The sequence below is a fragment of the Bubalus kerabau genome, chromosome 21 (assembly GCF_029407905.1).
Source record: "Bubalus kerabau isolate K-KA32 ecotype Philippines breed swamp buffalo chromosome 21, PCC_UOA_SB_1v2, whole genome shotgun sequence".
Classification (NCBI taxonomy): domain Eukaryota; kingdom Metazoa; phylum Chordata; class Mammalia; order Artiodactyla; family Bovidae; genus Bubalus; species Bubalus kerabau.
In genome coordinates this window covers 7,273,914-7,294,151 of record NC_073644.1, presented here as the reverse complement: position 1 = coordinate 7,294,151, position 20,238 = coordinate 7,273,914, and the positions used below count along the sequence as shown (strand labels likewise).

At 52.0% G+C, this 20,238-nt stretch overlaps 1 long non-coding RNA gene across 2 annotated transcripts; it reads left to right on the top strand.

Moving 5' to 3' along the window:
- The first annotated feature begins 16,617 nt into the window (after positions 1 to 16,617).
- On the top strand, positions 16,618 to 20,236 carry LOC129635850 (uncharacterized). Of its 2 annotated transcripts, none has more exons than XR_008706489.1 (3): positions 16,618 to 16,871; positions 19,377 to 19,426; positions 19,930 to 20,236. It is a non-coding gene; the product is annotated as an uncharacterized LOC129635850 (long non-coding RNA). The 2 variants fall into 2 exon arrangements; XR_008706488.1 differs by having other exon boundaries at positions 16,618 to 17,157.
- The last annotated feature ends 2 nt before the right edge of the window (positions 20,237 to 20,238 follow it).

Genomic DNA, 20,238 nt, shown 5'->3' with positions numbered 1-20,238 from the left:
CTGGCCAGGCCAGAGAGTGCAGGTTGACAAAACTTTGAGGCAGATTGGGAGAAAAGAATGGTTGGCCAAGCTTAAGAGGAGATAAGAGGGAAAACAGAGGAGATAAGGGGTGGAAGAGAAAGAGAAGGAGTGAAACAGCTGCTACAGGAAATAGGATCTTGGAGAAAGAATATTTTAAAGAGGATTTTTATGAATTTGTGTGATTTGCAAGGGCTTCCCAGGTGGTTCAGTGGTAAAGAATCTGCCTGCCAATGCAGGAGGCATGGATTTGATCCCTGGGTTGGGAAGATGCCCTGGAGAAGGAAATGGCAACCCATTCCAGTATTCTTGTCTGCAAAAGTCTGTGGACAGAGGAGCCTGGTGGGCTACATAAGTTTCCATCGAGTTGGTGATGCCATCCAACCATCTCATCCTCTGTTGCCCGCTTCTCCTCTTGCCCTCAATCTTTCCCAGCATCAGAGTCTTTTCCAACGAGCTGGCTCTTTGCATCATATGCCACCTTTGCTCCAAAGTTTTGGAGTTTTAGCATCAGTCCTTCCAATGAATATTCAGGGTTGATTTCCTTTAGGATTGACTGGTTTGATCTCCTTGTTGTCCAGTGGACTCTCAAGAGTCTTCTCCAGCAACACAGTTCAAAAGCATCAATTCTTCAGCACTCAGTGTGTTTTTAACCCCCAACTTAACAAGGCAGAGACTGGAACCCAGTGAGATTAAGTCATTTGCCCAAGGTCACTCAGCCAGAAATCAGCAAATTCCGTCTGAGAATTCTGAGGTTTGTCCGAGCTCCTTGTTCCCCCTACTGCTCTCTGGAAACTTCTCAAATGTTTGCCAAACAAATGAGTGTAGAGGAAGAAGAAAATGTATTCTGCACAGTCTCCATGGTCAAATGAGGTTAATGGGCAGAAGCTAAATGGAAACTGACTTTGACTCATATGAGAAATTTTTATACCAATTAAAATGACCAAATGAGCCTCCTAGGAAGGTAATGAGCTCCCGGGCATTAGAAGAGCTGGGATGTTGACTGGATACCCTGCTGGGATGTTGCCAGACGGAATTCCAGCAGTCGGCTGAGCCGAGGGGTCCTACAATACTGGAAGGTTTTGTTTTCGGTCCTGTGTGACCCCTGGATTCTGGGACTCTGGGACTCCAGCAAAAGCTGTTTTCACATCTATTCAGAGCCGGCCATTCACTGGACTATAATGCCTCTTTGATCTAACTGATGACCCAAATCGCTCTGAGCAGCTCTCAGCGGGTGGCCCAGCCTGTGTGCAGGGTATCCAGTTCAGGGAGCAGCAGACCGAATCGTGGGCACAGGCCGGCGCCCCCCAGGGTCAGGATGAAGGAGCCCTGTGGCTGGTAGGGCCCCAGCCTGTCCCCACACCCTCACCAGGAAGCCCGTGCGTGTGCTGACTCGGGGGCTCGGGTGACAGCATTGATGCACAATTAGCCCCAGTCCAACAAGACAGGTTAGCTCCCGGCTCCAGGGTCCGCAAGGCAGGACCTGCCTGTTGTCCAGGTGGAGGAGCCCTGAGCGTTACTGTCCTGTGGGCTTTGGATGCCCAGGGCCGCTAGGTCCAGTGACGGCACTTCCTCTCAGCCACACACAGAGCTCAGCGCCCTGGATCTGAGCCTGGATCAGGGATCACCTTTGTGGGAGCAGATAGAGTCCTCCCCCATGTCCTCCCGTGCCAGCTGAGCCTCCATGCAGCTCCACGTAGTACCTTCACCATCGGCCTCCAGGGCCCTGGCCTCCAGCCCTCCTCTCCCCTCCAGGGTCCTTGACCTTGGCAATGCGAGAGGAAGGTGGTAGATGCTGTCGTGGCTCTTGTCTTAGGAAGCCTCTCCTTCCTGGAAGCTGCACGTGGATAGAGGCTTCCAGGATGCTTGTTTGAAAGAGGATACTGAGGTCCCCCGAAAATTCACACGTTGACACTTCACCTTCAAGGTGGTGGGGTGAGGAGGTAGGGCCTTTGGGAGGTGAGAGGGTATGAGGGATTCCCAGGTGGTGGTCGTTGTGAAGAATCCGCCTGCTAATGCAAGAGATGTGGGTTTGATCCCTGGGTTGGAAGATCCCCTGGAGAAGGAAATGGCAACCCACTCCAGTGTTCTTGCCTGGAGAATCCCATGCACAGAGGAGCCTGGTGGACTACTGTCCACAGGGTCGAAAAGAGTTGGCCATGACTGAGCATACACACACACACACACACACACACACACACACACACACAGGTCATGAGGTTGAAACCCTCGCAGGTGAGATTAGCTCCTCATCAGAGACTCCAGAGAGCTCCCGTCCCCCCGCGTCACGTGGACAGTCATAGGACGCCACCCAAGAACCGGCAGGAGGGTGCTCACCAGACGCGCCTGGACCGTGGACTTCCAGAACCGTGAGAAATAAATGTCTGCTGTTTATAACCCTTCACACGCATGCCGCCAGTCAAAGTCTACTACTATAGCCGGGATGGATGAAAAAGCGTAAAGTGCTGACCGATCTATCCTGAGCATGCTCACAGGCAGGCTGAGGGCTTACTCTAGAGAACTGTCCACAACCACTGAAACATTGAACATTTCCTTCCACTTGTTGAGCTGAAGATCTCTGCACTAGAATCAGCCTTCCACTGTCACCCTGGTCTGAGCGCTGGGACAGACGGGAAGGAAGAACCCTGGAGGGAAGTAGACACCCCAGGTTCCAGAGATGGACAGCCCATCAATCCTCCGTCTTACAGCCACAGGGGTGCAGCTGCTCTGGGAATGAGGGAGTGAGTGAGAGTCGTTCAGTCGTGTCTGACTCTTTGCGACCCCAGAGACAGTAGCCGGCCAGGCTCCTCTGTCCATGGGATTCTCCAGGCAAGAACACTGGAGTGGGTAGCTGTTCCCTCCTCCAGGTGATCTTCCCCACCCAGGGATCAAACCCAGGTCTCCTGCATTGCAGGTGGATTCTTTACCAGCTCAGCTACCAGGCAATTCCTGGGGAGCTCGAAATCTTAACTGAAGTCGCTTCCAGGCCCAGGTTTCCCGTAGAAAGGGGAGAGGTCGCCCGAGGTCACCGGCAGGCCCCCCACAGTCAAGGTGAGGGTCCCTGTGGCCTTTGCTGCCCTCGGGCTGGCGGGGCTCCTGGCAGTGGCGCCGGCAGAGCCCCTGCGGCCTCGGAAGCTGCGAGGCCTCGAGGGTGGGGGTTGGTTCATCTCTTAGGAGGAGGTCAGGTCGATTCTGAAGTCAGCGGAGGTTAAGCCCATGGACTGGGCAGGCCTCCTGGGAACCAGGGCCCACTGAGAGCATTTCAAATGCTGCAGGGCTCCGGCCCTGGGGGCCTCTGGGGTGTGTTCCTGGCAAAATGTCTGTTCCTTTTGCTTCTTCCAAGCAGATGTGGTCTTGTGAACCACTCACAAGCCTTTCAGGTTAGATTCCTCGGTAACCCGACCTGGCGCTGCCCGAGCTCCTGACAGGTGCGGATGGGGCCCGAGCCCCGGCAGCCTCTCTGCGGCCCGAGCGGCCCTCTTGGCTCCTCCCGACCCCGCGGCAGGGTCCGCTTGGCCCCGTCTCGGGCGTTCGGCCTGGACAGGGGCCGCCCCAGGCCTGGCTCCCCTGTTGGTGCCCAGCCACAGGGCCACTCTCTGGCCGACGGCGGCCTGGGTGCGGGGCTTCGGGGCACCAGCCACACGCGGGCGCGCTGCCTGTGAGGCGGGAACGCAGGAGCCGGGAACCTCCGTCCCCGCGGCCCGTCCCAGCCTCCCCACTGAGGACGCAGACTCGAGAGGCGCCCCGAGGCCGCGCCCTGCTACCCCAGGGACAAGCTCGGGATACCCTCCCCGGCTTCTCCTCTGCACCTCGGGCTGGCCCTACAGCTCACCGGCCCTTTGGGAGCCTCTGCGTAGAGCACATTCCCACACACTCAGGGCCGGGGGCACAGACACCCATGTCTAAGTCGGTTCCAGGCATTAGCAGCTCGAAGGAGTCTTTTATCCTAAAAGACTTTATTTGGTGTCCAAGACAAAAACAGTATTATTCACATATGGCTTTAAGGAAAAGAATGTCTCTTTTTAAAATACAGTTATTTGAGTTCCCCAACCTGCTATTCATAGTCTTGAGGTACTTTTAAAAAATACTCCCCTCACTGCGACCTCCCCAGGAAGACTTGTGGACAGGCTCCCAGTGATTTGTAAGCTGTTGGTCTCTATTTCAACAGTCACAGCTGCAACGCACAGAAACTGCCCCCTCTCCCCATGTTTGCATGAGTGAACTCCTGCTTCACATATGGAGAAATATTCTCAGAGCAGTGTGGCTGTAGGTTAAAAGGCCAAAATAAACCAAGTGAAAATCGAGTATTTCCTTTCGGGAACCTGATAGCTCAGGCCACAAATGATCTTCAGAGCAGGTTGAAGCAATGATGGTATGTGTATGTGTGAGTGTGTGTGTTTGTGTGTGCTTAGTCATTCAGGCATGTTCGATTCTTTTCGACCCCATGGACTATAGCCCTCCAGGCTCCTCTGTCCGTGGGATTTTCCAGGCAAGAATAGTGGAGTGGGTTGCCATTTCCTCTTCCAGGGGATCTTCTCAACACAGGGATGGAACCCATGTCTCCTGCGTCCCTGGCATTGCAGGCGGATTCTTTCCTCACTGAGCCTCAGGGAAACCCACTGATAACCATGTGACCCAAAAGGTTCCCAGCCATGTTGAGTGGAGCAGGCCCCTCGGACACACCCCTGCAGAAGCGAGGCCTTTGCTCTGCCCTTCCCCTCCCCGCTGCCTCCCCTGGGCTGGGGCTTCTCAGACCCGGGTCTGGAGTCCACTCAACTCCCGCAGAACCCCTCAGCCCCTGTCTCTGCATGCCCCGCCCAGGCCTCCTTCAGCTCCTTAATTCTCCTCATCAAACAGTGTGCATCGCTCCCTGTGGCTGACTCTGGCTACATTTAGGGAGGCAGTGAATCTGCTCCGTGCCTGCCTTTGGGCCTTCGCTCAGGCAGGTATTGCAGAGCACTGACCAGTGACCTCCCCGAGACGTCCACATTCTCTTTCCTGAAACCTGCGAATGCCTCCTTAGGTGACAAAAGGCGCTTCGCAGATGTGACCACATTAAGGACCTTTCGATGGAGAGATTATCTTGGCTTACCTGGTTGCCCTAAATGATACTAAGTGCCTCCCTAAAAGGGACACAGAAGGCTATCAGACTCCAGAAGAGAAGGAGGCGAGGCGATGATCACAGGGTGTGGGGTGGGGGGGGGGGGTGTGTGTGACCTGGAGCCCAGGAGCAGCGGCAGCCCCCAGAGCTGGATGAAGTGAGGAAAGGGCTGCTCCAGGGGCTCAGGAGAGCCGGGCCGTTCAGACTGTGAGTCCAGCCCGGGGAAACCGGTTCTGTACTTCTGGGCTCCAGAACTGTAAGAGAATCAGCTTTGGTTGCTTTAAGCCACTGGATTTGTGGAGATGTGTTACAGCAGCTGCAAGATACAAGCACAGATGTGTTATATGATAGTGTCCCAGGTGGAGATAGTGGTAAAGAACCCACCTGCCAATGCAGGAGACTCAAGAGAGGCGGGTTCAATCCCTGAGACAGGAAGATCCCCTGGAGAAGGGATAGGCTACCCATTCCAGTATTCTTGGGCTTCCCTGATGTCTCAGACAGTTAAGAATCTGCCACAAGGCAGGAGACCTGGGTTCCATCCCTGGGTTGGGAAGATCCCTGGAGAAGGGAAAGGCTACTCACTCCAGTATTCTGGCCTGGAGGATTCCATGGATAGAGGAGCCTGGTCGGCTCCAGCCCATGGGGTCACAGAGAGTCAGACAAAAATAACTGAAGAGACTTAGCACACACCATGTAATAGTTCAGGTGAAGTGAAAGTCGCTCTGTCATGTGTCCAACTCTTTGTAACCGCATGGACTATACTGTCCATGGAATTCTCCAAGCCAGAATACTGGAGTGGATAGCCTTTCCCTTCTCCAGGGGAATCTTCCCAACCTGGGAATTGAACCCAGGTCTCCTGCATTGCAGGTGGATTCTTTACCAGCTGAGCCACAAGGCAAGTCCCTAATAGGCACTTATTCTGGTGCTTCCTGGAGACTCCTTGGTCAAAGCCCTGCACACACCTCCTATTCTCTGTAGTCTCTGGGCCCATGATGACAGTAAGCTACCCAGGGTCTTCTGGTGCAAAGTGTTGTCTGTTTCAATGTCACATGACATGCCATGCGAGCAACAACTGCTGGATGCTTACTCAACCCTCTTGTAAAGGAAGGCTTTCACAGGACCTGAACCTATGATGCTCTGTACCTAGTTACCTTTTTCCTCGGTTATGAAAGCAACACCCTGTAAACTCAGTGTGACAGCAAGGCCTTGATGGTTTCCTCTCCCAGAAATGCAGTTTTTGCTTCTGTAGTGGCACGTCCTTGGCATGGGGGACTCCTCTGCTGATTGTGGAGTATTCTGTAGGATGAAGGGCAATTTTGTGAGGGGTGTCCTGACCGGGCGGACCCTGCCTCAGCTCACTGGCATAACGCTGGCCCTCAGCCTCCACAAGGGACTGCCCGAGACCACTCTGAAAGACCAGCCAGTTTGTAAAGGCATTGCACTGGGTTGCTTTTCTGTACCAACACTTGGCAGACCAACCTAGCTGATCATCAGAATCACACAGGGAAGCTTTTGAAAAAGGTCAGGGGAGGGTTCTGGTGTCTCCCTTATAGTGTCTGACTTAGAAGGTTTGGGATGGAGCCTGAACGTTTACTGTTTGGGAGAGTCTTGGGCTCGGCCAGCTGGGAAAAGCACTGCTGTGAGCTTGCCGATATATTCCTTCTTCTGAGAGCTTTGCCTCACTCTGTTTATAGCTAAGTGTGTCCCTACAGCTTCCCCAGGTCAGGTAATATTTAAGAAACCATTTAGTCACTGCTGGACACCCTGCCCTTGCGACACTCAGGAGATGGGTGTTGAATCACACCCTCCTCCAAACACAACTGCCTCCAGAGACAGGATTCCATGATGAGAGCCACAGCTGGTGATGGCCAGGCAGCGAAACCCTTCATGCTCAGTGAAGCTCTCTCTTCTGTAGTTTGTCTAGTGCATTCAGTCAAGACATTTATTGAGCACTTGTTACATGCCAGGGGGCTTCCCTGGTGGCTCAGATGATAATGCAGGATAATACAATGCAGGAGACCCGGCTTCAGTCCCTGGGTCAGGAAGGTCCCTTGGAGAAGGGCTTAGCTACCCATTCCAGTATTCTTGCCTGGAGAATCCCATGGACAGAGGGGCCTGGTGGGCTACAGTCCGTGGGGTCACAAAGAGTCAGACACGACTGAGCAACTAACATTTTCACTTAAGTACGAGGAACCAGGACTATAAAAGTGAAGGAAATACACACAAATTCCTGCCCTTTAATCCACATCTGATCATCCCATCCTGTCATCCGGAGGACTGAAAGTTCCCCTAACTGGTGGACCATTGTGTCTGACTTCTCCTTTCAAGGATGAGGAAGCCCAATCCATCTTTTTATTCTTTGACCCTCAGCCCAGCCCTGACGCCAATCCACCCATCAACTTTGTGGCTCTTGCCCGTGGCCCCCCCTACAAGTTCCCCTTCTTCCTTCGTGAATAAGTGGAGATTTGCTCCTCTGTTCTCCATAGAGGATTTCTAGGGCAGTGAAACCACCCCGGGTGATGCTGTAATAGTGGGTGTGTGTCTTTGTGCGTTTGTCAAACCCATAAAGTAGACGCCAATGTGAACTGTGGACTTTGGTTATGAGGATGGTGGGAGGATGTTGATAGTGGCAGAGACTGTGCTTTTGTGGGAACGCTCTGTCCTTTCTGCTCAGTTTTGCTGTGAGCCTAAAACTGCTCCAAGAAATTAAGTTGTTTTTTTTTTTTTTGGATAGCATGACTTAGTGCAGAGCTTGCATGATTCAGTTCAGTGCAGACCAGCTCCAGCAGCTCATGATAACCCGTGTTACCCCAGCCGGCACTGGGACTTTTTCTAGAGGCAATGCAGATTTTAAAGCAGAAAAATGATGAGATCATTAGCGAGATTTAGGAAGATGGCTGAATGGGGATTAGTTGAGCCAGCAATGAGTCAGGGCAGCCATCAGAACCATGTGGGGAGGGCCTCTTCTGCCTCACTGCTCCCGGGCCATCCGCTCTGGAGACCTGCGGGAGCGGAAGAATTCCCTCAAGGCCCAGGGAAAACCCCGGCCTACTTCCTCTCACCCCGGAATTTTGCCGTAACAGCTTTAGGCATCCTCCGTTTGAGAGTGGAGGAAGCACCTTGGCAGTGCTGGGTTCCACCTGTGACTTAGGGATCTCCGTCAGGAAGCCTTCTGGGTAGACATGTGTGCAAAGCACCCACGTGTGCCTGGTAGAGACTTGGCTACCTGCCTTAAGAATGGGGGGTAGACTCTGATCAGGCCACAGTGGGCACCCAAGAAGGGCTTTGGTCTTCATGGTCTTTCTCTAAGGCATGCTCCTCTTTGCCTGCTCAGATGTCTGTCATACCATTTTTCATTTACTTTTTTTAGTTTTTCTAAAAAACTTCTCTTTTTTTAGGCCTCACCCAATCTTCTCTCATTGATTCCCCTTTATTTCCTCCAAGGACTCAGAAAGCTTAACATCAATTTCAATTTCCAAACCTTGGAGCTATTGAGAAAAGTGCTTCCTCTGGATCAATACTTCCTCCTGACTTGACATGGAGCTATTAACGACTGTTTGGTGTACGATTTCACTAGAAAAAAAAAAACAGAAGCCAATAGAACTGTAATCCATGGATATAAAACGCACTGGTTTCATGGAGAGGCCCCAAACGCTCAAAGAAGAAAGATGCTCTAGGTCACTGCCCTTTCCTGGTCCACTAAGCTTGTCACCATGTCCAGAAACTAGGTCCGTTTGGCAGGAGTCCCTTCGTGATTGTTCTGCCACCTGTGTGTGGACATTTCTTTCTCTCCGCATAATTTCAAATAGACTACTTTGCCGGCCACGTCAGTGATTTTGCTTAGCAATTATAAGTTATTTACAGTCACTAATTGACTTACTGGGATCTCTTGTTGAAAAGTGAAAGTGTTAGTCACTCAGTCATGTCCAACTCTTTATGACCCCATGGACTGTAGCCCACCAGGCTCCTCTATCCATGGCATTTTCCAGGCAAAAACACTGGAGTGGGTAGCCATGCCCTCCTCCAGGGGATCTTCCTGACCCAGGGATGGAACCCAGGTCCCCCACCTTGCAAGTGGATTCTTTACCATCTGAGCCACCAGGGAAGCCCTGGGGTCCTTTGTTAGTGAACCAGAAAGGACTCAAGTGTTTCCACTGGTGTGAAGTTCAGCTATTCCTCTGGGGTTGCCCACAGTTATTCCTTCTGCAGTGCCCCTGTCTGTCTCCCCAGAACTCCTCTTCTGGATTTGGGGGCACCCATGCTCCCCTCCCAGGCAAAGCAGAGGGAGACGCTTGCCCACTCTTCTGCCTCTCTGCCCAGTCCCCCTTCTCCGAACCACCCCTTGCGACATCGAGGAAGATTCTCCTGAAGGATTTAGAACAGCTCAAGAGAATGATACCGTCAGAGTAGGAGGTTTTTAACAGCATAAGGTGGCATCCCCTCCACAGGTCCAGAGGGAAGAGAAACCAGCCGGGCTGGGAACGTCACAGGTTCCCCCCTTCTCCCCCGGCTCGCAGAGCCGGTCCTCAGCCCAGAGGTACCTGTCCCCCTGCTGAGTTTGCCTTCACAATGCACCCTAAGGGTGTTAGATCAGGCAGGCACACACACACACGCACATACACACACGCACGCGCGCGCACTCACACACGCACACACGCGCCCAAGCTCAGCCTCAGTGAAGAGCCACAGAGTCAAAACCAAGGATCGGAACAGAAGCATATTCCTAAGGACCCCACAGTTTGCAAGGTCGTGATGCCATCGGGAGGGTGTGATTGCTTCTTGTCCTCACGTGTTTCACTCACCGCCACCCCGGCCCCACACCTTTCAGATTTTGCTTCCTTGGGCCGGAGAAAGGAGCCCATTTCTTACAAGGACAGAGGGGCTGAGCCGTCCTCTCCAGCTGGGCAGGAGGGGACTGAGGTGGGAAACTGAAAGGAAGTGTGATTCGTCCCGCACTTCTGCAAGGAGCAGGGTCTGCATTTTAAAAGGAAGCTTCTGATCCGGGGAGGGTCAGGGAGGACCTCACTCCCGCTCCCTGACCTTCCCTCCTCTCAGGAACACCGAGTGCTCCGCGAGCACGTCGACTGAAAGGCTCCGCCAGTGCCTTTACGAGCACTTGGCGCCCGACCCTGGGAGGTTCCTTCCCCTGCTGATCTGTCACTTACACTTTCAGCGCCTCTGTGAATTTTATTTCCCCACAAAAGTACCATTCACTTAACATTTTCAACTTCTGCACAAGCTATTAATACTTTTAAGGAATTACTATTAAAAGTATGATAGATAAATAAATAGATGATAGATAGAGATGATGGATGGCTGGACATGGACCTATGGACTGATGAGTAGTTAAGATAATACTTTCTCTCTCCAAACCTAACACATTCCAGCTATTTCCTTGGAGCAGGCGACTCAGCCTTCTGGCCACTTATTAGTTGAAAAGGGGCCTCCCATGTGAATCTTCAGACTCAGCTGAAGAGGAGCCTTCATCAAGCTGGGGAGGAGACGGCTGCCCTGACCACTTCATCAGGGGGCTCAGGCCTCCGCGTCCCCAGGAAAATGCACATCAGAATTTGCTTCAAGCCCACGTGGACCCTGGGAAGTAGCAGCAGGAACAGCTGTCTTCCAAGGCCCTTGCTGGCCGGGGTGCGTCTTGAAAATTTTAAGGAAAGGCTTCACGACACCGGTGTCCTTGATCAAGTACGTTGTAGCAGCAATCAGAAACTCGTTGCGCCGCTGGCCTCTTCACCCACCACACCATGAACTTTCCAAGTCACCATGGGACGCTTCCTGTCCTCCGTGAGTCCCTCCCTGAAGGGTCCCCCTGCGGGAAGTTTCCAGTCCTAGAAAGCTTTGGAAAACAGAGTCACAGAGACAGATCCAAGAAGAAGGCGTGGCCAAGATGCAGATGTCTGGTGCTGTTTCCAGCAGATCCTGCTCACCAGCTAACCCTGGACCCCTGCAGATGCACTGAGTCATCGCTTTCTCGGTCCAAAGAGCCTTCCAGAGATCACCGTGGTACAGCCTCTGTGTTCAGAAGTAAATATAGTTTCTCGAGAATCTTTAAGCAGGAAAATCATCACAGAGCCAAAGCAAAATAATATATCAAAGGCTCCAAAGATTCTTTGGTGAATTACCTTCAAAGTTTTACAAACCTGCTTTCTTTGTCTGCCCTGATTTTTTTTCTCCCTGTGTCTTGAAATTTTAAGGAAAGGCTTCATGACACCGGTGTCCTTGATCGATTATGTTGTAGCAGCAATCAGAAACTCGTCCCATCTTTGTAGAGAGAGAGGGGTTTTAAAGGCGTATCATTTACCTCTACTTATATTTAGTTATGGGAGAAGGAAATGGCAACCCACTCCAGTACTCTTGCCTGGAAAATCCCATGGATGGAGGAGCCTGGTGCGCTGCAGTCCATGGGGTTGCTAGGAGTCAGACACGACTGAGAGACTTCACTTTCACTTTTCACTTTCATGCATTGGAGAAGGAAATGGCAACCCACTCCAGTGTTCTTGCCTGGAGAATCCCAGGGACGGGGGAGCCTGGTGGGCTGCCGTCTATGGGGTCGCACAGAGTCGGACACAACTGACGCAACTTAGCAGCAGCAGCAGCAGCGTATTTAGTTATGAGGCTTCCCTGGTGGCTCAGTGGTAAAGAATCCACCTACCAATGCTGGCGACATGGGTTCGATCCCTGGGTCGGGAAGATCACATGGAGAAGGAAATAGCCACCCACTCCAGTATTCTTGCCTGAAGAATCCCATGGACAGAAGAGGCTGACGGGCTACAGTCCATAGGGACGCAGTGTCAGACATGACTGAGCAACTAAATAACAAATAACAACCTATTTAGGTGTGTAGTCTACTTGTCCCCACAAAATAAGACAGGTTAATTACTTCAGAAAACCACAGAACAATTTTTTTTAAAAGGCAATATCAGAAGTAAAGTCAAATTTCATCCAGGCAAAATATTTGAGTATAAACAATGCCTTGAATTTTAAAGCATTTCAAGAATGATTATTTCAAATGATGCAGTTTTCTCTCAAACTACAAACCTAGCCTAGCATAGATGCTGTGTTTATGTGGGATCGTATTCATAAATATAAATGCTAAGTTTCATAAAGCATGAAATCAAACCCCTTGCATAAAAAAACATATCCACACCCCCTATATTATTCAAAGACAGGGAGCTCATATTTTGAGTGTGAGAACAGAGCTGCTTTGCGTCCTAACTCACAGAACTATTCTGTACTAGGGATAGGAGCAAAAATAACCTTGATTTTTATAGACTTGTATTTTTTTCCAAGGCCTTGGCCCATAATCTTATTAAATGTAACAGTTCAAAATAAGCTTCCCTGGGAAACTTTGAAAACTGACTCTCAGAAAACTTTGAAAACCTTGACATATATGTAATTAATTTTTAACTATCAAAAATGATCATTACCCCAAAGTCAGAAATAATGCAGAAGGATATAAGAAGTGAATGCATGCATATTAAGTCATGTCTGAGTCTTTGTGATCCCGTGGACCCCTTTGTGAGCCCTGTCAGGCTCCTCTGTCCATGGGATTTTCCAGGCAAGGATATTGGAGTGGGTAGCCATTTCCTTCTCCAGGGGATCTTCCCGACTCAGAGATAGAACCCGCATCTCCTATGTCTTCTGCATTGGCAGGTGGATTCTTTACCACTGAGCCATCAGGGAAGCCCAAGAAGTGAATATATATACATATGTATATATATAATGTATTTGGTTGCTCCAGGTCTTCAATGCAACATGCAGGATCTTTAGTGGCAGCATGAGTGATCTTTTTAGTTGTGGCCTGTAGGATGTAGTTCCTTCACCAGGGATCAAACCCCAGCCCCCTGCATTGGGAGTTTGGGGGTCTTAGCCACTGGATCACCAGAGAAGTCCCAAGAAGTGAATACCTATCCTTCCTACCCTCTGTTGGAGATCATCACAATCTGTAGTTTTGTGTGTATATTTTCAGAGTTTTAGATAGATACATTTGTATACACACACACATATATATGTATATACACAAATATACACATATACCCACATGTACACAGAGGTGCTTTTTTTTCTTTGGCAGAATTTGTTTGGTAAAGACTAGATGTTAATTGTTCACACCACAAAAAAGAAATGGTAACTATGTAACATGATGGAAGTGTTAGCTAGCACTATGGTGGCGATCATAATGCAGTACACGCAAGCATCAAATCAACAAGTGGTATACCTTAAACGTGCCCACTGTTCTATGCCAGTTACATTTCAATTTTTCTTAAGTGAAAAGCAGTTGGGGTGTAATATAACAACTGTTCTGCCGCTTGCTGTTGTCATCTGTCAAAAGCATCTCTCCTGGTTTGTGGTTGGCAGAAAGGTGATTCATATGGGCTGTGTGCTCTGATGGGGCTGTGTACTCTGTCCAGGGCTGTGTGCTCTGTTTGGGGCTGTATACTCTGTCTGGGGCTGTGTGCTCTGTCCGGGTCTGTGTGCTCTGATGGGGCTGTGTGCTCTGTCTCGGGCTATGTGCTCTGTCTGGGGCTGTGTGCTCTGTCCGGGTCAGTGTGCTTTGTCCCGGGCTGTGTGCTCTGTCCCGGGCTGTGTGCTCTCTTTGGGGCTGTGTGCTCTGTCTCGGGCTATGTGCTCTGTCCGGGGCTGTGTGCTCTGTCCGGGTCTGTGTGCTCTGATGGGGCTGTGTGCTCTGTCTCGGGCTGTGTGCTCTGTCTCGGCTATGTGCTCTGTCCCGGGCTGTGTGCTCTGTCCGGGTCTGTGTGCTCTGTCCCGGGCTGTGTGCTCTGTCCCGGGCTGTGTGCTCTGTATGGGGCTGTGTGCTCTGTATGGGGCTGTGTGCTCTGTTTGGGGCTGTGTGCTTTGTATGGGCCTGTGTGCTCTGTTTGGGGCTTTGTGTTCTGATCAGGCTGTGCTCTCTTTGGGGCTGTGTGCTTTGTATGGGGCTGTGTGCTCTGTTTGGGGCTGTGTGCTTTGTATGGGGCTGTGTGCTCTGTTTGGGGCTGTGTGCTCTGTATGGGGCTGTGTGCTCTGTCCCGGGCTGTGTGCTCTGTCCTGGGCTTTGTGCTCTGTCCTGCAATCTGAGCTCCCAGGCTGCATTCCTGTCGTCCTGACCTGGCATCTGGATCAGGGCACCCAACTGAGTCCTGTCCTTCCTGATCTCACTCTGGACCAGGTCGTAGGTTCGGAGGCAACTGGTCCGTGCTGGTGAGAGAGGCTGTGGCGGGCAGCAGCAACACGAGAACCCCAGCCTCCAAACCGCTCAGGGAGGCCCAAGAACCCAGCCTCGGAGGGAGAGGACTCGAGCCCAAGTCTTGGGCTCCATCACTGCAACGTCCACTCCTCCTGGCTCCCTGCAGCCCTCTACCTCTGGGAGAGCAGGCAGCCCTCCGCAGGGAGTCCCCAGGCCTCACCCTGCCTATCACACTCAGGCCTGTGATCTCTCCATTTTTCAATGAGAAGGCTGAACTCCGTCGTGAACGATTGCTGCTCAGTCCGAGAGCTTTGGAGCTTAACAGCCGGGGGCCCAGGCACCAACCCCAGCATGTATGAGCCACGTGAGTCCAGACAAGCAGTTGGCCTCTCTCTGCCCTGGGCTGCAGCTCTGCGTTACATGCGCGTTAGTCATCCCTCCCTGTTAGAATCGAGAGGATTACATGGCATAGGACCTGTGAGGTGTTCACTTAACGCCCAGAGTTGCAGTTAGTGCTGAAACAGTGGCAGGCACTGTCGCTCCAATGACGGATCCTTCCTAAGAACCTGTGCTGCTGTGACTGAGATGCAGAGAACTTGGTAGACCAAACGGGATGAAAGGGGCGTGATTCGGCGAGGTCATACGTGGTCCTGCCTCCTACAGACACAGACCCCAGCCTTGTACGCACTGGGCCGTCCGCACAGGCCTGCTTCAAGGTCTTCACTCTTGGCCAGCCCCGCCCTCCTCACCCGAGCCTGCATCCTAGACCTCCCTGGAGTTTGGGTTCATCAGCAGTGCTCCTAGCATCCTGCACCCCAAAGATACCGGAGCTGCAGAGAGAGGTTCCCCTGCAGGAGAGGCCCCTGGAGAAGCATTGGCTCACGGTCCAGCTCAGGGGCACCCAGAGCTCGCTCAAGTCCAGGAATTGTGGCCACCATCAGCCCCACACAGGACGTGTGGGTGGATTCTGACCGAGCATTTTTATCTCGGTCCAGTGGAACTGAAGGTCAAGAGACCGGGGTGTTCTGTCTTGGGCAGCATTCAGATCTGACCACACATGTTTTCTCATCTCTAACAGAGTTCGTTCCAGCCTCAGTGTTGTGGTGAGAATTAAACAAACCCGCATTCACAGAGCACTGGCCCTGTGTGGGAGCCTGCTCTGGGGTGGCTGATCGGGAGGGTTCCAGGGCACTGCCGTGTGGTGGGCACCACCCCCGCCCCCACCCCTCCCTCGCTCCCACAGCCAGGGGCCCAGCGGCCCAGCAGCCCAGCGGCCCCAGAGCTGGCTCCAGTCTCAGTGTGCAAACGCGCAGACCGGAAACGGGTAGTGTGATGGTCATACAGCATAAAGCCCCGAACTATACACCGGAAAATGGTCAATTATTCATGTATTATTTACCACAAGTGAAAAACGCCATGGGGTGCACTGACTTGACCCGTCAAGTGCAAGCTACACGTCCCTGCCTGCTCCGCGCCTCTCTCTGTCTTGAGTGTTGTTAGAGAAATCGGCCCCTTTGTAGGAAAACGTGCGGGTACAAGGCGAGGTCCCAGGTGCACAGAACGCCACAAAACGTGTGTGAAAGAAACGCAATAAATCAGAATCGCTTATAAAAGCTTGGTAGTTTGCCTTCTTAGAACTGAAAGCCTTCAGTGTTAACACCCTCAGAGCAGGACGCCCAGCAAGAAAGAGGGATCGGAGGCCCCTCCGCTGCTCCTGGTGCCCTGATTCTGTGAAGCTGTGCTTGGGGGCGGGAGGTGGGGGGCGTGCTGTCCCCCAGGGGACCCGGCCCCCACCGTCCGCAGAGAGGCTGCTCTTCACTGGGCAGTGCCCAGGTCAACCCTGGCTTCTGCACAGCAGAGACACCACAGGGCCTGGGGTCCCAGTTTGCAGGTGCGTGCTCAGTCACTCAGCCGTGTCCAGCTCTTTGTTACCCACCCCACAGACTGTAACCCGCCAGGCTCCACCATCCATGGAATTTTTCAGGCAAGAAACTGGAGTGGGTGGCCATTTCCTCCTCCAAGGGACCTTCCCAACCCAGGGATCAAACCCACGTTCCCTGCGTCTCCTGCATTGGCGGGTGGATTCTTTATCACTGAGCCACCTGGGAATACCCCGGTTTGCAGAGGGTTCAGCCAAATACTTTCAGAGGAAAGAGCAAAATTAAAGATGTGGCAGGAGAAGAGGTTAAGCAGGAAGATTTTAATAGTAATTCAAATTACTGATTAAAAGCATTCATTCATTTTGTAGCTTTCTCAGAGAGACACGACTCCTGGTTAGACGGCTCCAGTTTCATCTCCCTGCCTTCAAAGGCCGGTCAGACGCTGGATAGGATAAAAGAAAAAGTGATTAGGGAGAAGGAACGTAGTGGCAAAGAATGAAGGTTTGAAGTGCTGAGAGTCTGGAGAAAAAAGGCTTGGGATGATACGCTGCCTCCGGCTCGGGGAAGCGGTGTGATGACGCGATAGGAAGCGGAACGAAATGACGGAGCGTCGCCTGCTCTTTCCAGGCTCCGAAACGGAGCGCGGGGCCTAGAAGACGTGGTGAGAAGGAAGGTGAGGATCCCAGCCAGTCAGGTTCCCCCCGCACCCCAGCTAGGCAGATAGTTCTAGAACGCCCACGGGGGTGCTCTGCTCAGAAGAGAAACAGGTGAGGCGGTGTGGGGGTCCGTCTCATCATCGCCACTGGGAAACCAGGTCCAGAGGCCTGCAGCCTTCAGGAATGCGAGGGAGGGAGCGCGCTCCTGCTGAGAAGAGGGGCAGGAGCCTCCAGGGAAGGCCTCCAGAGCCGCTGAAAATGGTCCTGCAGTTTCTTAAGACGTGTTTTCAAATGTGACGCCTGGTAAGTGGACTCTGGACTCTGCACCAGACCGGAGATTTCTTTCAAACTTTAGCAGCAAAGGCGGAGTGAGAGGAGTGAACGAGTTAGAACGGTCCCAGTGGGGTCGGGGGCACCTTTCTCACTAGCAGCCACACACCGAGTGGGTGACTGCATGTCTTCTGTTCTTGCCCTGGGCATTCTTGCTAAGGGCATTCTCTCAGGGCTGTGGAAGGGAGCAGCAAGGAGCCATTGCTGCTGCTGCTGCTAAGTCGCTTCAGTCGTGTCTGACTCTGTGCGACTCCAGACGGCAGCCCACCAGGCTCCCCCGTCCCTGGGATTCTCCAGGCAAGAACACTGGAGTGGCTTGCCGTTTCCTTCTCCAATGCATGGAAGTGAAAAGTGAAAGTGAAGTCTCTCAGTCGTATCCGACTCCTAGCAACCCCATGGACTTCAGCCTACCAGGCTCCTCCGTCCATGGGATTTTCCAGGCAAGGGTACTTGAGTGGGGTGCCATTGCCTTCTGCGCAAGGAGCCATAGGAGGGGGCAGTTCCCAGCGAAATGGGGACAGAGTGGCACTTTCTCTGCTAAGACAGGGGGCTGAAGGGTTGGGGCAGAGACATCCCTGGACCACCAGTCGGAAGTTTGATAAACGGGCTGATGATGGCTGACTCTGTAGGGAATAGAAGTTGGGAGGACAGAAGTCCCTCGGTGTCGACTATGCAGAAGTGCTCCGTCAGCCATTCTTATGTAAAGATGATCCCTGATGGACAAACCGACTCAATGCCCTGCAGCTCAGAGGCGCTTACTTGAGGAAAGACCAGCTGGAGGCCTCACACCCCAGCCAAGGCCCCCGGGAGCCACGTGGTAAGGGCCTTCTCTACTACAGACATAGATGCTGACCTCCAGCTCTTGGAGTGCAGTCTCAGCCCCAGAGACTCTGACTCCACACCCGGGAACTTCTCACTTCATAGATGCTTCCAGATGCTTCCGGGACAACCCACAGAGGATCCCTGCTCCGCCGTTTTCTGTCAACCAGTCTTTTTCAGAGGGAGCTGCCATGACGGCAATGCTTCCAACATTTCTGCCAGCTCTGAGTTTGTGACAGACCCCTCTTTGTGCCAGACTGGGTCCAAGTAGCATTCTTCCCTCCAGGATTGTCTGGGTCAATTCTCCATATTAGCTACAGCTTTTTGTTGTTGTTTAGTTGCTTAGTCATCTTCAAAGCTTTGAGATCCCATGTACTGTAGCCCTCCAGGCTCCTCTGTCCATGGGGATTCTCCAGGCAAGAATACTGGAGTGCATTGCCATGCCCTCCTACAGGGGATCTCCCCAACCCAAGGACTGAACCTGTGTCTCCTGCTTTGCAGGTAGATTCTTTACCTCTGAGCCACCTGGGAAGCCCTGTTAGCTATAGTATGAGTGCCTTTTATAGAAGTTGTAATAAAGATTGAATCGTACTCGGAACCACTACACTTTTCCACATGTCTTCTATGAACCAGGCCTTACTCTTGACACAAGAGAAAGGGTTCTTCAGTTGTAAAATGAAAAGATGAGAGAAAAACCTGACTTTGGGGAGTTTAAAAATTAGTGATAAGTAGAGATGTTTTCTGTGCTGATCATGGAATATTCATGAGCCTTTCCTAGCTCTGCTCCAGCCAGCGCCACCAAGGGCCATTCCAGAGACCCCACGGGCCCCCATCCCCTTCTGTTGTGTCCTTGCTCTTGGGGGAGCCCCCTTCAGTAGCATGGGCTAGAAGGGGATTGACTTAAATGGCTCAAGCGGATTAAAACACACATATTTTGGAGGGGAACGTTTGCATCTGTGCATTAGTTCTCTGGACTACTCTAGCTCATTCAATTCCCAAGGAACATTTACATCACAGGTTGCAGATGAGAAAACTGAGGCAGAGGTAATTGCCAGGTCTAAAGTTACACAATTAGTTAGCGTGAGAACCAGACCCTTAGCCCCAGGCTTCTGGCTCCAAGTTCGGGAGCCTTCCAATAAGTGCATACTTAATATCATTCAGGCCAATCTGTATGTCCTGACATTCAGAGGTAAAATAAAACTGGGACCAAAGAGAAAATAATTTAAGTGGTTAAGAGAAAATTCACCCTTCTTGTGAAACCCTATCCAGATGACAGGCTGCTTCGGAACAACATAAAAAATGAAGAGCAGAGTGTTTCTCAAGGTGCTTTTCTCCAGAAAGTTCTCTGAATGTGCTGTTTCCTTGTTCTCCAGAAATGTGCTGACCAACCACCTGGCAGTCACCAAGGAAGTTGTAATTTCCAGTAAGTATATCCCTTTCCATAAATGGGGGCTTCGCTGATGGCTCAGCTGGTGAAGAATCCGCCTGCAGTGCAGGAGACCCTGGTTCTATTCCTGGGTCAGGAAGATCCACTAGAGAAGGGATAGGCTACCCCCTCCAGTATTCTTGGGCTTCCCTTGTGGCTCAGCTGGTAAAGAATCTGCATGCAATGCAGGAGGCCTGGGTTTAGTCCCTGAGTTGGGAAGGTCCTCTGGAGAAGGAAAAGGCTACCCACTCCAGTATTCTTGCCTGGAGAATCCCATGGACAGAGGATCCTGGCCGGCTACAGTCCATGGGGTCACAAAGAGTTGACATGACTTAGCGACTAAACAACAGTGATCTTTTAAAACTTCGGATTAATTAGTCTCCTATTTGTAAACCTTCAACAGAATCCCTTGTCCTCTCTTGGCGTCTTTCTGGATTAATCTTGAGGGTGGCCTGTGGTTGTTTACTGAGCTCTCACAGTCCCCATATGTCTCCCCATAGACTAGAACTATGTCTCCCCAGGATGGACAGACGTCTGGCCTGGCTTCAGCTGCCCGACCAGGGAGAGACCGGGACGTGGTTCCCCCCATTTGGTCTCTTGCAGCAGAGCACTGTGGTCGGGAGCCCACCAGAAGTAATTCTGCCCACAGATGCCAGACGTTAGGTCTGTGGCCTCGTCTCACCTGGCCCTCCTGCCCCCGAGCACAGTGAGCCTGCAGGCCCTGCTCTGAGGGAGGACGGACTGAGATAAGAGGTGCTCCCGCTTTTACAATCCAGGAAAGCCATGCATTCCTCTAAACGAAAAGTACA